Here is a 13,228-nt window from a genome sequence, read left to right on the forward strand (position 1 = left end):
GCTTCCCCAATATACTAGCTTACGCTGGAGAAGATGGAAAGAACGAAGATAATTTTGCCAAATATTATAGCAGTGCACGTTCAATTTCCTCCCTATGGTAAATAAAAAATTACTGCTTCCCGTCGGGGAATCGAACCCTGGTCTCCCGCGTGACAGGCGGGGATACTGACTACTATACTAACGAGGATATGCGCATGCACGGCAGACACGACGGTGTTGTCTGCGAGATCACAACTCTAGCTTGACATGACTGTTTCAGTGGGAGAGAAAAAAAAACAAAGACACCTGGCGCTCAAGCAATTATATTAGCTTACTCTGGAGGAGATGGAGAAAACTAAGATTACTTTGCCGAATGGTATAGCAGTGCAGGTTCAATTTCCACCCTATGGTAACTAAAAAATTACTGCTCCCCGTCGGTGAATCCAACCCCGGTCTCCCGCGTTACAGGAGGGGATACTGACCACTATACTAACGAGGATATGCGCGTCCACGGCAGACATGACGGTGTTGTCTGCGAGATCACAAGTCTAGCTTGACATGACTGTTTCAGTGGGAGAGAAAGAAAAAAACAAAGACACCTGGCGCTAGAGCTTCCCCAATATATTAGCTTACTCTGGAGGAGATGGAGAGAACGAAGATTATTTTGCCAAATATTATAGCAGTGCACGTTCAATTTCCATCCTATGGTAATTAAAAAATTACGGCTCCCCATCGGGGAATCGAACCCCGGTCTCCCGCGTGACAGGCGGGGATACTGACTACTATACTAACGAGGATATGCGCATGCACGGCAGACACGACGGTGTTGTCTGCGAGATCACAACTCTAGCTTGACATGACTGTTTCAGTGGGAGAGAAAAAAAAGCACCTGGCGCTCGAGCTTCCCCAATATATTAGCTTACTCTGGAGGAGATTGAGAGAACGAAGATTATTTTGCCAAATATTATAGCAGTGCACGTTCGATATCCACCCTATGGTAATTAAAAAATTACTGCTCCCCGTCGGGGAATTGAACCCCGGTCTCCCACGTGACAGGCGGAGATACTGACCACTATACTAACGAGGATATGCGCATGCACGGCAGACACGACGGTATTGTCTGCGAGATGACAACTCTAGCTTGACATGACTGTTTCAGTGGGAGAAAAAAAAAACAGACACCTGGCGTGAGAGCTTCCCCAATATATTAGCTTACGCTGGAGAAGATGGAAAGAACGAAGATAATTTTGCCAAATATTATAGCAGTGCACGTTCAATTTCCTCCCTATGGTAAATAAAAAATTACTGCTTCCCGTCGGGGAATCGAACCCTGGTCTCCCGCGTGACAGGCGGGGATACTGACTACTATACTAACGAGGATATGCGCATGCACGGCAGACACGACGGTGTTGTCTGCGAGATCACAACTCTAGCTTGACATGACTGTTTCAGTGGGAGAGAAAAAAAAACAAAGACACCTGGCGCTCAAGCAATTATATTAGCTTACTCTGGAGGAGATGGAGAAAACTAAGATTACTTTGCCGAATGGTATAGCAGTGCAGGTTCAATTTCCACCCTATGGTAACTAAAAAATTACTGCTCCCCGTCGGTGAATCCAACCCCGGTCTCCCGCGTGACAGGCGGGGATACTGACCACTATACTAACGAGGATATGCGCGTCCACGGCAGACACGACGGTGTTGTCTGCGAGATCACAAGTCTAGCTTGACATGACTGTTTCAGTGGGAGAGAAAAAAAAACAAAGACACCTGGCGCTCAAGCAATTATATTAGCTTACTCTGGAGGAGATGGAGAAAACTAAGATTACTTTGCCGAATGGTATAGCAGTGCAGGTTCAATTTCCACCCTATGGTAACTAAAAAATTACTGCTCCCCGTCGGTGAATCCAACCCCGGTCTCCCGCGTGACAGGCGGGGATACTGACCACTATACTAACGGGGATATGCGCGTCCACGGCAGACACGACGGTGTTGTCTGCGAGATCACAACTCTAGTTTGACATGACTGTTTCAGTGGGAGAGAAAAAAAAGCACCTGGCGCTCGAGCTTCCCCAATATATTAGCTTACTCTGGAGGAGATTGAGAGAACGAAGATTATTTTGCCAAATATTATAGCAGTGCACGTTCGATATCCACCCTATGGTAATTAAAAAATTACTGCTCCCCGTCGGGGAATTGAACCCCGGTCTCCCACGTGACAGGCGGAGATACTGACCACTATACTAACGAGGATATGCGCATGCACGGCAGACACGACGGTATTGTCTGCGAGATGACAACTCTAGCTTGACATGACTGTTTCAGTGGGAGAAAAAAAAACAGACACCTGGCGTGAGAGCTTCCCCAATATATTAGCTTACGCTGGAGAAGATGGAAAGAACGAAGATAATTTTGCCAAATATTATAGCAGTGCACGTTCAATTTCCTCCCTATGGTAAATAAAAAATTACTGCTTCCCGTCGGGGAATCGAACCCTGGTCTCCCGCGTGACAGGCGGGGATACTGACTACTATACTAACGAGGATATGCGCATGCACGGCAGACACGACGGTGTTGTCTGCGAGATCACAACTCTAGTTTGACATGACTGTTTCAGTGAGAGAAAAAAAAGCACCTGGCGCTCGAGCTTCCCCATTACACTAGCTTACGCTGGAGGAGATGGAGAAAACGAAGATTATTTTGCCGAATGGTATAGCAGTGCAGGTTCAATTTCCGCCCTATGGTAACTAACAAATTACTTCTCCCCGTCGGGGAATCGAACCCTGGTCTCTCGCGTGACAGGCGGGGATACTGACCACTATTCTAACGAGGATATGCGCATGCACGGCAGACACGACGGTATAGTATGCGAGATCACAACTCTAGTTTGACATGACTGTTTCAGTGAGAGAAAAAAAAGCACCTGGCGCTCGAGCTTCCCCATTACATTAGCTTACTCTGGAGGAGATGGAGAAAACGAAGAATAATACCGAATCGTATAGCAGTGCACGTTCAATTTTCACCCTATGGTAACTAACAAATTACTTCTCCCCGTCGGGGAATCGAACCCTGGTCTCCCGCGTGACAGGCGGGGATACTGACCACTATACTAACGGGGATATGCGCGTCCACGGCAGACACGACGGTGTTGTCTGCGAGATCACAACTCTAGTTTGACATGACTGTTTCAGTGGGAGAGAAAAAAAAGCACCTGGCGCTCGAGCTTCCCCAATATATTAGCTTACTCTGGAGGAGATTGAGAGAACGAAGATTATTTTGCCAAATATTATAGCAGTGCACGTTCGATATCCACCCTATGGTAATTAAAAAATTACTGCTCCCCGTCGGGGAATTGAACCCCGGTCTCCCACGTGACAGGCGGAGATACTGACCACTATACTAACGAGGATATGCGCATGCACGGCAGACACGACGGTATTGTCTGCGAGATGACAACTCTAGCTTGACATGACTGTTTCAGTGGGAGAAAAAAAAACAGACACCTGGCGTGAGAGCTTCCCCAATATATTAGCTTACGCTGGAGAAGATGGAAAGAACGAAGATTACTTTGCCGAATGGTATAGCAGTGCAGGTTCAATTTCCACCCTATGGTAACTAAAAAATTACTGCTCCCCGTCGGTGAATCCAACCCCGGTCTCCCGCGTGACAGGCGGGGATACTGACTACTATACTAACGAGGATATGCGCGTCCACGGCAGACACGACGGTGTTGTCTGCGAGATCACAAGTCTAGCTTGACATGACTGTTTCAGTGGGAGAGAAAAAAAACAAAGACACCTGGCGCTAGAGCTTCCCCAATATATTAGCTTACTCTGGAGGAGATGGAGAGAACGAAGATTATTTTGCCAAATATTATAGCAGTGCACGTTCAATTTCCATCCTATGGTAATTAAAAAATTACGGCTCCCCATCGGGGAATCGAACCCCGGTCTCCCGCGTGACAGGCGGGGATACTGAGTACTATACTAACGAGGATATGCGCATGCACGGCAGACACGACGGTGTTGTCTGCGAGATGACAACTCTAGCTTGACCTGACTGTTTCAGTGGGAGAAAAAAACCAAAGACACCTGGCGCTAGAGCTTCCCCAATATATTAGCTTACTCTGGAGGAGATGGAGAGAACGAAGATTATTTTGCCAAATATTATAGCAGTGCACGTTCAATTTCCGCCCTATGGTAATTAAAAAATTACTGCTCCCCGGTGAATCGAACACCGGTCTCCCGCGGGACAAGCGGGGATACTGACCACTATACTAACTTCTTTTTTCTTCATTGCCTGTTTTCGGCTCACGTAAACAATACACATATTAACAGATAATTACACAACACAATCCAAAACATTGTAAAAACCGTGGCTCAAATGATGTGGCCACGCATCTGTTAAAATGTTTTTATCGTCGATAGTAATTCGACGCGCGGCAACCATTCTGGGGCGAATTCCTGCAACTTTTGTTCATCCACAAAATTTCTTATATACTCTCTGAAGTACTGGGCGGGTGCTCGTGCATCTACATCAAAGTGCATGGCTGCCATCCTGGATTTCGAAATGCTATGAAGAGCCATAAGCATTATCATATCATATGGGGTACCATCGTCACTTTGTATTTGCAAATAGCGGATGCCATGTGCATCAATGGGGAAATCTTTTTTGATCGTGCGCTGGAGCCCGTCGCAAAGAAAGATAGCATCCCAGCAGTCAATGAATACATGCTCAATTGTCTCCTCCTTTCTGCATATTATGCAATGCGTGCCCCAAAGAACGTAAAACCCCTTTGCAGCCATCCAGGTTTTGACGGTCAGCGTACCGGTATGTAATTTAAAAAAGAAATTCTTAGCACCTGGCGATATTTTCATCGCCTTGACGCGCTTTAGTACAGTGTCGCCATAGCATACATTGTAAAGGGACCGATACAAAGGCACTGGTAAAAACACATCACAAAGATCCTTGTACAACTTTCTTCGTCGGACTTGACTAAAGTATTCAAGTGAAAACCGCACTGACAGAAACCTACAAGAAAGTACAACTTCGCGGAGAAAGCCATAAACACCACCAGGTACGCTGCAGGTTGATACAACCATGTTAGGCAAGTGTTGTCCCAGGCGAAGTTACAGACAGTGCGAAGGAATGGGTTGTCGACGTCTCTAAAGAAACAAAATCGATTGACTACCTGGCTTAAAAACAAATGCGACAAGCCCAGTCCTCCATTTCGCACTCGAAGAAATAAATTGGTCCGACTCGATCTTTCCCAAGACGATTCCCACACAAAGACAGCGAACACACGGTGACATTTTTGGATGTTCACCCTTGAACAATGTAAGACTTGTAAGATATACCAAATTTTACTCACTAAGAACATATTGCAAATTGTGGCTTTAGAAAAAATAGACCAATTCCAGCCATTCCACTTGTTCACTCTTTCCCGCAGGTTATCCACTTGGCTCTTCCAGTACGAGTCGCGGTCTTTGTAGCATTCGAGGGGGGGCACCGAAGTATTTCACCGGTGTCGTAACAAACCTTATGCTGGCAAAACTGTCTGGGGTTTTTGCCCAGTCACCGTGCCAAAAGCCAAGGCATTTTCCCCAGTTTACAGCGCTGCCACTTGCAGCACAGAAGTTAGTAATGCATTTGAAAGTATCTGCAATGCTGTCAGAGTCCGCGCAAAAAATGGCAATATCGTCCGCATAAACCAACAGTCGGACTTCAACCTCGTGCAGCTTAAACCCACGGACACAGTCATTCTCTATGACACTCAAACAAAAGGACTCTATGTACAAACAAAACAATAGTGGTGAGAGAGGACAACCCTGACGGACCGACCGCTTGACTGGGATGCGCTTCCCCACCACCTTGTTAACGATTAGCCGCGTTGAGCAGTCTCGGTACATCATGGCAACCCCCTCTTTAGTTATTTTCCCTAAATTCACATAATCTAGGATGCACAGCAGAATTTCATGAGGCACCCTGTTAAAAGCTTTCTTGAGGTCGATTTGCAGCATTGCGACTCGCGCACCAATAGCGTCGCAACATTCGAGGATGCTCCGGGCTGCGTGTATATTCGTGAGGATAGTTCGACCTTTAATGCCACACGTCTGATGTGGCCCCACGAGCTCCGTAATGACTGTTTGCAACCTTTTAGCTAGTATTTTTCATGAATATCTTGTAATCTCCATTAGTGAGGCAGATTGGGCGGTAAGAATTTACTTTGCGCAGTGCAACGGGGTCTTCCGATTTTGGTATAAGAACAGTGTGAGATGATGAAAAGGACGGGGGTAATATTTTCAGCTCGAATGCCTCATTATAAACGTCGGCTAAGACTGGTGTTATTTCAAACTTGAAACACTTAAAAAAGGCGGAAGTCAGACCATCAGGGCCAGGCGATTTCCCGGGATGCATACTTTCAATAGCACTGTTAACTTCCTCTTCCGAAATGGGTTCCTCCAATAATTCTTTTGCATTATTGTCAAGCTTTGGCATCAGCGGTAAAAAATCTTTTTTAAACGATCGACATCAACTGAGCTGGCGGCGAATAGACCATTGAAGTGCTCAAAGAAAGCACGCTCGATAACATCTGCGACATCGCTGACTTCACCCTCGTGTTCAATTTCTGTTATCTGATTACGACGCGCATGCCACTTTTCTGAGCCCAACGCCCTTTTTGACGGTGCTTCTGCCGTTATCAGTCGCTCGGCTCTTGCCCGAGCCATAGCACCGCGATATCTTTCGACATCGAACCGCTCAATTTTACTTTTCAACGTGCGAATATCTTCAAGAAACATGCCGATATTCTACATTCTTCGAGGAGCAATTTTTCCAGGTTTCTGCGCATGAGCTTTTCTTCTGCTCCCTTTTCTCTGCTTATAGCGCTCGAGCGTTCCAAAGCCTTCAATTTAACGACCTGCTTGAAGTTCTCCCAATTTACTCTAAACGTCTTTTTACTGCGAACTTTCATTTTTTCAACTTCCGTCATTACTTCCTCCATAAATTTTTCATCACTCAGCAGATTCGAATTCAATTTCCATAGTTGCCACTCGAAGGCCCTTTTTGTTTCTTTCGTGCTAGCTACTACAAAGCTAACCAAGCAGTGGTCACTAAATGAAACGGCGTTAACACGGTATGCCTTGCAAAGCGGTACCAATTCTACACTCACGTACGCCCTATCAAGTCGGGCATGGCTGGCTGCCTGAAAGTGCGTGTACTGCATAGTCCGGCCACCACCGAGACATTCAGCCACATCCTCCAAACCATGTTCTCTTACTGTATCGCTTAAGACAGCCGTACTTGCATCCCTGTAATGTCGTTCGCTAGTTTTGTCTTTGGCTGAAAGGACGCAGTTGAAATCGCCAATAATGATTAGGAGCCTATTACATTTGGTATACTGCTTTAGTTGTTCGAAAAATATGCGTCTTTCGTCAGTGACAGTCGGTGCGTACAAGCATATTACGCGCCATTCCAATCCCGAAAACAAAAGATCGCAAACAATGAGCCGACCAGACGGACATGACGTTGAGGCTTCTACTTTAGCACCCAGACTCTGTCTGACGAACAAAACGCAACCGGAAGAAGTCCCTATGGCATGCCTAACTATAACAGAATACCGCGGCGAGAATTGGCGCACCATGCCCCCAGTTTCATCGTCGCCATGGACTTTAGTCTCTTGGACTGCCAGTATGTCAAGGTCGAGGTCACTTACTAGCCGATAAAGTTGACATTGTTATCTCCGTGAGGCCAGGCCACGCACATTTAAAGTGGCCACACGGATTTAATTTTCATTTGCACCATTGTAAGGCTACGAAAAACCCAGGGGCATGGCGCTTACCTTACAACTGCAATTCCTTCCTGAACGCCTTGTCTCAGTACAGTCCTTGAGTTGGAGAAGGCGGCGTTTCCGCCGTCTTGCGCTCCGACGAAATGTTTGGCCTTGGCCGGATGAGAGGCCGCCGAGCGGGAGTCGTTTTGGCGGGTGGTTCGTCCGGCGAGGAAGCAGTGGTGCCCTCTTCTTTTTTCCCTTCGTCACGGGGACGCTTCCCCGTCACAGTGCCACTGTCGCTTTCAATCCCAGTCATCGGTTCAGCCTCGGAGGGGGTCTCGTCTGCGAAGCCAAGAAACGTGTCGCCGGTGCTGCTTGCATCCAACTTTTCACTGCTTTCTCCTACGCCTTCGTACGGAAGCCCGGCGTCGGGCTTACCTGGTGCTTCACACACGCCCTCTTCTTGATGGCATGACGACCCATCTTCCACAGCAGAGTTTGGGTTAACTCCTGCTGTTTCTTCCGAGTCTGCTTCGTCCATGAGGTGCTCCGGTGCATCACTTTCCTGCGCTGGTCCAGTCACACTGGCATATGTCTTCACGCAGTCGGCGTCTTCGTGGCCGAAGCGGCGACAACGACTGCAGCGGGGTACTCGGCAGTCGCGACGTATGTGACCGGTACTCTTGCACCGTAGGCACAGCGGTGCACGGCCCGGAACGACAACGAGAGTCAGCTCTCCGGCAATCTTGAGCTGGTGCGGAATGTCATCCACCTTGACGTCGGAGTGCAGCTTTAGTCCCACAGACCGCGTCGTTGAGCCCTTTTCTGTGATCCCCGGTGCTCGCCACTTCTCCCGTTTCACTTCGAACACTTTCCCATAGGGAGTCAAGGCAACACGCACGTCTACGTCGGTCACGCCGTGCAGCAACCAGTGAAGCTTCAAGCGAACCTCGCGGTTATTTGGGTCAATGAGCAAACATGGGCGATCCTTTACCTTCACATCGATGGCGGAGAGCAACTTCCGAGCAGCCTCAGCACTCGTCAGTGTCACAGCCCATACGTAGTTCATTTGATACGCCCCCAACGCCAAAACGTCGTCGAGCGCACCAAGCTTGGCCAAAGTGTCCCGGTAATCTTCGACGCGGTAAGGCCGGGCTCTCGGATCACCATGCATGAAAACGGTATTCGAAGCGATGCGTCCGGAAGGCAGATTGGGCAAACTCACCTGATAATCGTCGGCGCTAGGCGCAAAAACCCTGTCACCACGGCCCGGTCGGGCCGCTGATACCGCTTTGTCGGAGCCGAACATTCCGCGACCGTATCGCTCGAAAGCCGGAAGTGGAATCGACCACTATACTAACGACGATATGTGCATGCACGGCAGACACGACGGTGTTGTGAGCGAGATCACAACTCCTGCTTGACATGACTGTTTCAGTGGGACAGAAAAAAAAACACCTTGCGCTAGAGCTTCCCCATTATATTAGCTTACTCTGGAGGAGATGGAGAAAACAAAGATTATTTTGCCGAATCATTTATTAGTGCAGGTTGAATTGCCCCCCTATGGTAACAAAAAAATTATTGCTCCCCGTCGGGGAATCGAACCCCGGTTTCCCGCGTGACAAGCGGGGATACTGACCACTGTACTAACGAGGATATGCGCATGCACGTCAGACACGACGGTATTGTCTGCGAGATCACAACTCTAGCTTGACATGACTGTTTCAGTGGGAGAGGAAAAAAAACAAAGACACCTGGCGCTATAGCGTCCACATTATATTAGCTTACTCTGGAGGAGATGGAGAAAACGAAGATTATTTTGCCGAATGGTATAGCAGTGCAGGTTCAATTTCCACCCTATGGTAACTAAAAAATTACTGCTCCCCGTCGGGGAATCGAACCCCGGTCTCCCGCGTGACAGGCGGGGATACTAGCCACTATACTAATGAGGATATGTGCATGCACGGCAGACACGACGGTATTGTCTGCGAGATCACAACTCTAGCTTGACATGACTGTTTCAGTGGGAGAGGAAAAAAAACAAAGACACCTGGCGCTAGAGCTTCCACATTATATTAGCTTACTCTGGAGGAGATGGAGAAAACAAAGATTATTTTGCCGAATGGTATAGCAGTGCAGGTTCAATTTCCACCCTATGGTAACTAAACAATTACTGCTCCCTGTCGGGGAATCGAACTTCGGTCTCCCGCGTGACAGGCGGGGATTCTGACCACTATACTAATGAGGATATGTGCAGGCACGGCAGACACGACGGTATTGTCAGCGAGATCACAACTCTAGCTTGACATGACTTTTTCAGTGGGACAGAAAAAAACACCTGGTGCTAGAGCTTCCCCATTATATTAGCTTACTCTGGGGGAGATGGAGAAAACGAAGTTTATTTTGCCGAATGATATATTAGTGCAGGTTGAATTTCCACCCTATGGTAACTAAGAATTACTGCTCCCCGTCGGGGAATTAAACACTGGTCTCCCGCGTGACAGCCGGGGATACTGACCACTATACTAACGAGGATATGCGCATGCACGGCAGACACGACGGTATTGTCTGCGAGATCACAACTCTAGCTTGACATGACTGTTTCAGTGGGAGAGGAAAAAAAACAAAGACACCTGGCGCTAGAGCTTCCACATTATATTAGCTTACTCTGGAGGAGATGGAGAAAACGAAGATTATTTTGCCGAATGGTATAGCAGTGCAGGTTCAATTTCCACCCTGTAGTAACTCAAAAAATACTGCTCCCCAACGGGGAATCAAACCCCGGTCTCCCGCGTGAAAGGTGGGGATACTGACCACTATACTAACGAGAATATGCGCATGCACGGCAGACACGACGGTGTTGTCAGCGAGATCACAACTCTAGATTGACATGACTGTTTCAGTGGGTGTGGAAAAAAAACCGACACCTGGCGCTAGAGCTTCCCCATTATATTAGCTTACTCCGGAGGAGATGGAGAAAACGAAGATTATTTTGCCGATTGGTATAGCAGTGCAGGTTCAATTTCCACCCTATGGTAACTAAAAAATTACAGCTCCCCGTCGGGGAATCGAACCCCGGTCTCCCGCATGACAGGCGGGGATACTGACCACTATACTAACGAGGATATGCGCATACACGGCAGACACGACGGTGTTGTCTGCGAGATCACAACTCTAGCTTGACATGACTGTTTCAGTGGGAGAGGAAAAAAATTGCCCGCAGCTTCCCTCGGGGGAACACTGAGGAGGATGCGGAGCATATAATTGGTTAACGGGGTGTTAAAGTGCGACTTACTTCGGTCGATGGCAAAATTGGTTAACGTGGTTGTGAAATGAGGTGTTAAATTGCGACTTACTTGGGTCGATGTCTAAATTGGTTAACGTGGTTGTAGGAGGGGGTGATAAATGATTGAACACGTACACACGTATGCGAAAGGGCGGCGCTGGTCGAAGGGACGTCGATCATTGTGTTTGTGGATTCGTTGGAATTCATTTCACCGCGACCTTGGACGTCGACGTGCCGTACAAACCAACCGAGGAGCGGCAACTGAGCGAGCGAGCGCCGACCTTGAGTATATATACAGCGTGACGGCGCATGCACTGTCAGCTGTCGAATGTTCGAGAAGGGGGAGAAGCGCAACGGCGCATGCGCGCGCGTCAGCTGCCGATGTTCTCGAAGCGCGACGGCGCATGCGCGCGCGTCAGCTGCCGATGTTCTCGAAGCGTGACGGCGCATGCCCGCAACATTATACAGCTAGCGAATGTTCGTGAAGAGAAGAAGCGCACGCGGTGTGTAGAGGAGGAAGGGTGCACAGATGGTGGAGGAGTGAAGCGCGCGCGGTGTGTAGAGGAGGAAGGGATGCACAGATGGTGGAAGAAGGAGGAGGAAGCTTGCGGACGGCGCCGCACTACAAGCCTCGAGTATTAGATGCTCCGCATCTAAAAAACAAAGACACCTGGCGCAAGAGCTTCCCCATTATATTAGCTTACTCTGGAGGAGATGGAGAGAACGAAGATTATTTTGCCGATTGGTATAGCAGTGCAGGTTGAATTTCCACCCTATGGTAACTAAAAAATTACTGCTCCCCGTCGGGGAATTAAACCCCGGTCTCCCGCGTGACAGGCAGGGATACTGACCACTATACTAACGAGGATATGCGCATGACGGCAGACGTGACGGTGTTGTCTGCAAGATCAACACTCTAGCTTCACACGACTGGTTCAGTGGGAGAGAAAAAAAACAGATACTTGGCGCTAGAGCATCCCCATTATATTAGCTTACTCTGGAGGAGATGGAGAAAACGAAGATTATTTTGCCGAATGGTATATTAGTGCAGGTTGAATTTCCACCCTATGGTAACTAAAAAATTACTGCTCCCCGTCGGGGAATCGAACCCCGGGCTCCCGCGTGACAGGCGGGGATATTGACCACTATACTAACGAGGATATGTGCATGCACGGCAGACACGACGGTGTTGTCAGCGAGATCACAACTCTAGCTTGACATGACAGTTTCAGGGAGAGAGGGAAAAAAACAAAGACACCTGGCGCTAGAGCTTCCCCTTTATATTGGCTTACTCTGGAGCAGATGGAGAGAATGAAGATTATTTTGCCGATTGGTATAGCAGTGCAGGTTCAATTTCCACCCTATGGTAACTCAAAAATTACTGCTCTCCGTCGGGGAATCAAACCCCGGTCTCCCGCGTGACAGGTGGGGATACTGACCACTATACTAACGAGGATATGCGAATGCACAGCCGACACGACGGTGTTGTCAGCAAGATCACAACTCTAGCTTGACATGACTTTTTCAGTGGGACAGAAAAAAAAAACACCTGGCGCTAGAGCTTCCCCATTATATTAGCTTACTCTGGGGGAGATGGAGAAAACAAAGATTATTTTGCCCAATGATATATTAGTGCAGGTTGAATTTCCACCCTATGGTAACTAAAAAATTACTGCTCCCCGTCGGAGAATTAAACGCCGGTCTCCCGCGTGACAGGTGGGGATACTGACCACTATACTAACGAGAATATGCGCATGCATGGCAGACACGACGGTGTTGTCAGCGAGATCACAATTCTTGCTTGACATGACTTTTTCAGTGGGACAGAAAAAAAACACCTGGCGCTAGAGCTTCCCCATTATATTAGCTTACTCTGGGGGAGATGGAGAAAACGAAGATTATTTTGCGGAATGATATATTAGTGCAGGTTGAATTTCCACCCTATGGTAACTAAGAATTACTGCTCCCCGTCAGGGAATTAAACACTGGTCTCCCGCGTGACAGGCGGGGATACTGACCAGTATACTAACGAGGATATGCGCATGCACGGCAGACACGACGGTATTGTCTGCGAGATCACAACTCTAGCTTGACATGACTGTTTCAGTGGGAGAGGAAAAAAAATTGCCCGCAGCTTCCCTCGGGGGAACACTGAGGAGGATGCGGAGCATATAATTGGTTAACGGGGTGTTA

The 13,228-nt window shown here is 48.1% G+C and overlaps 9 non-coding genes across 9 annotated transcripts; all 9 read right to left on the reverse strand.

Annotated features, from left to right (window-relative positions):
• Window positions 1-704: 704 nt before the first annotated feature.
• Window positions 705-776, reverse strand: TRNAD-GUC (transfer RNA aspartic acid (anticodon GUC)). The gene has a single exon. It is a non-coding gene; the product is annotated as a tRNA-Asp (tRNA).
• A 218-nt stretch (window positions 777-994) lies between these two features.
• Window positions 995-1,066, reverse strand: TRNAD-GUC (transfer RNA aspartic acid (anticodon GUC)). The gene has a single exon. It is a non-coding gene; the product is annotated as a tRNA-Asp (tRNA).
• Window positions 1,067-2,159: 1,093 nt separating this feature from the next.
• Window positions 2,160-2,231, reverse strand: TRNAD-GUC (transfer RNA aspartic acid (anticodon GUC)). Its single transcript has one exon. It is a non-coding gene; the product is annotated as a tRNA-Asp (tRNA).
• A 794-nt stretch (window positions 2,232-3,025) lies between these two features.
• TRNAD-GUC (transfer RNA aspartic acid (anticodon GUC)) lies at window positions 3,026-3,097 on the reverse strand. The gene has a single exon. It is a non-coding gene; the product is annotated as a tRNA-Asp (tRNA).
• Window positions 3,098-3,315: 218 nt separating this feature from the next.
• TRNAD-GUC (transfer RNA aspartic acid (anticodon GUC)) lies at window positions 3,316-3,387 on the reverse strand. The gene has a single exon. It is a non-coding gene; the product is annotated as a tRNA-Asp (tRNA).
• Window positions 3,388-9,333: 5,946 nt separating this feature from the next.
• Window positions 9,334-9,405, reverse strand: TRNAD-GUC (transfer RNA aspartic acid (anticodon GUC)). The gene has a single exon. It is a non-coding gene; the product is annotated as a tRNA-Asp (tRNA).
• A 1,397-nt stretch (window positions 9,406-10,802) lies between these two features.
• On the reverse strand, window positions 10,803-10,874 carry TRNAD-GUC (transfer RNA aspartic acid (anticodon GUC)). The gene has a single exon. It is a non-coding gene; the product is annotated as a tRNA-Asp (tRNA).
• A 957-nt stretch (window positions 10,875-11,831) lies between these two features.
• TRNAD-GUC (transfer RNA aspartic acid (anticodon GUC)) lies at window positions 11,832-11,903 on the reverse strand. The gene has a single exon. It is a non-coding gene; the product is annotated as a tRNA-Asp (tRNA).
• Window positions 11,904-12,123: 220 nt separating this feature from the next.
• TRNAD-GUC (transfer RNA aspartic acid (anticodon GUC)) lies at window positions 12,124-12,195 on the reverse strand. Its single transcript has one exon. It is a non-coding gene; the product is annotated as a tRNA-Asp (tRNA).
• Window positions 12,196-13,228: the final 1,033 nt, after the last annotated feature.

Source organism: Rhipicephalus microplus, chromosome 9 (assembly GCF_043290135.1).
Source record: "Rhipicephalus microplus isolate Deutch F79 chromosome 9, USDA_Rmic, whole genome shotgun sequence".
In the NCBI taxonomy this organism is placed as follows: Eukaryota; Metazoa; Arthropoda; class Arachnida; order Ixodida; family Ixodidae; genus Rhipicephalus; species Rhipicephalus microplus.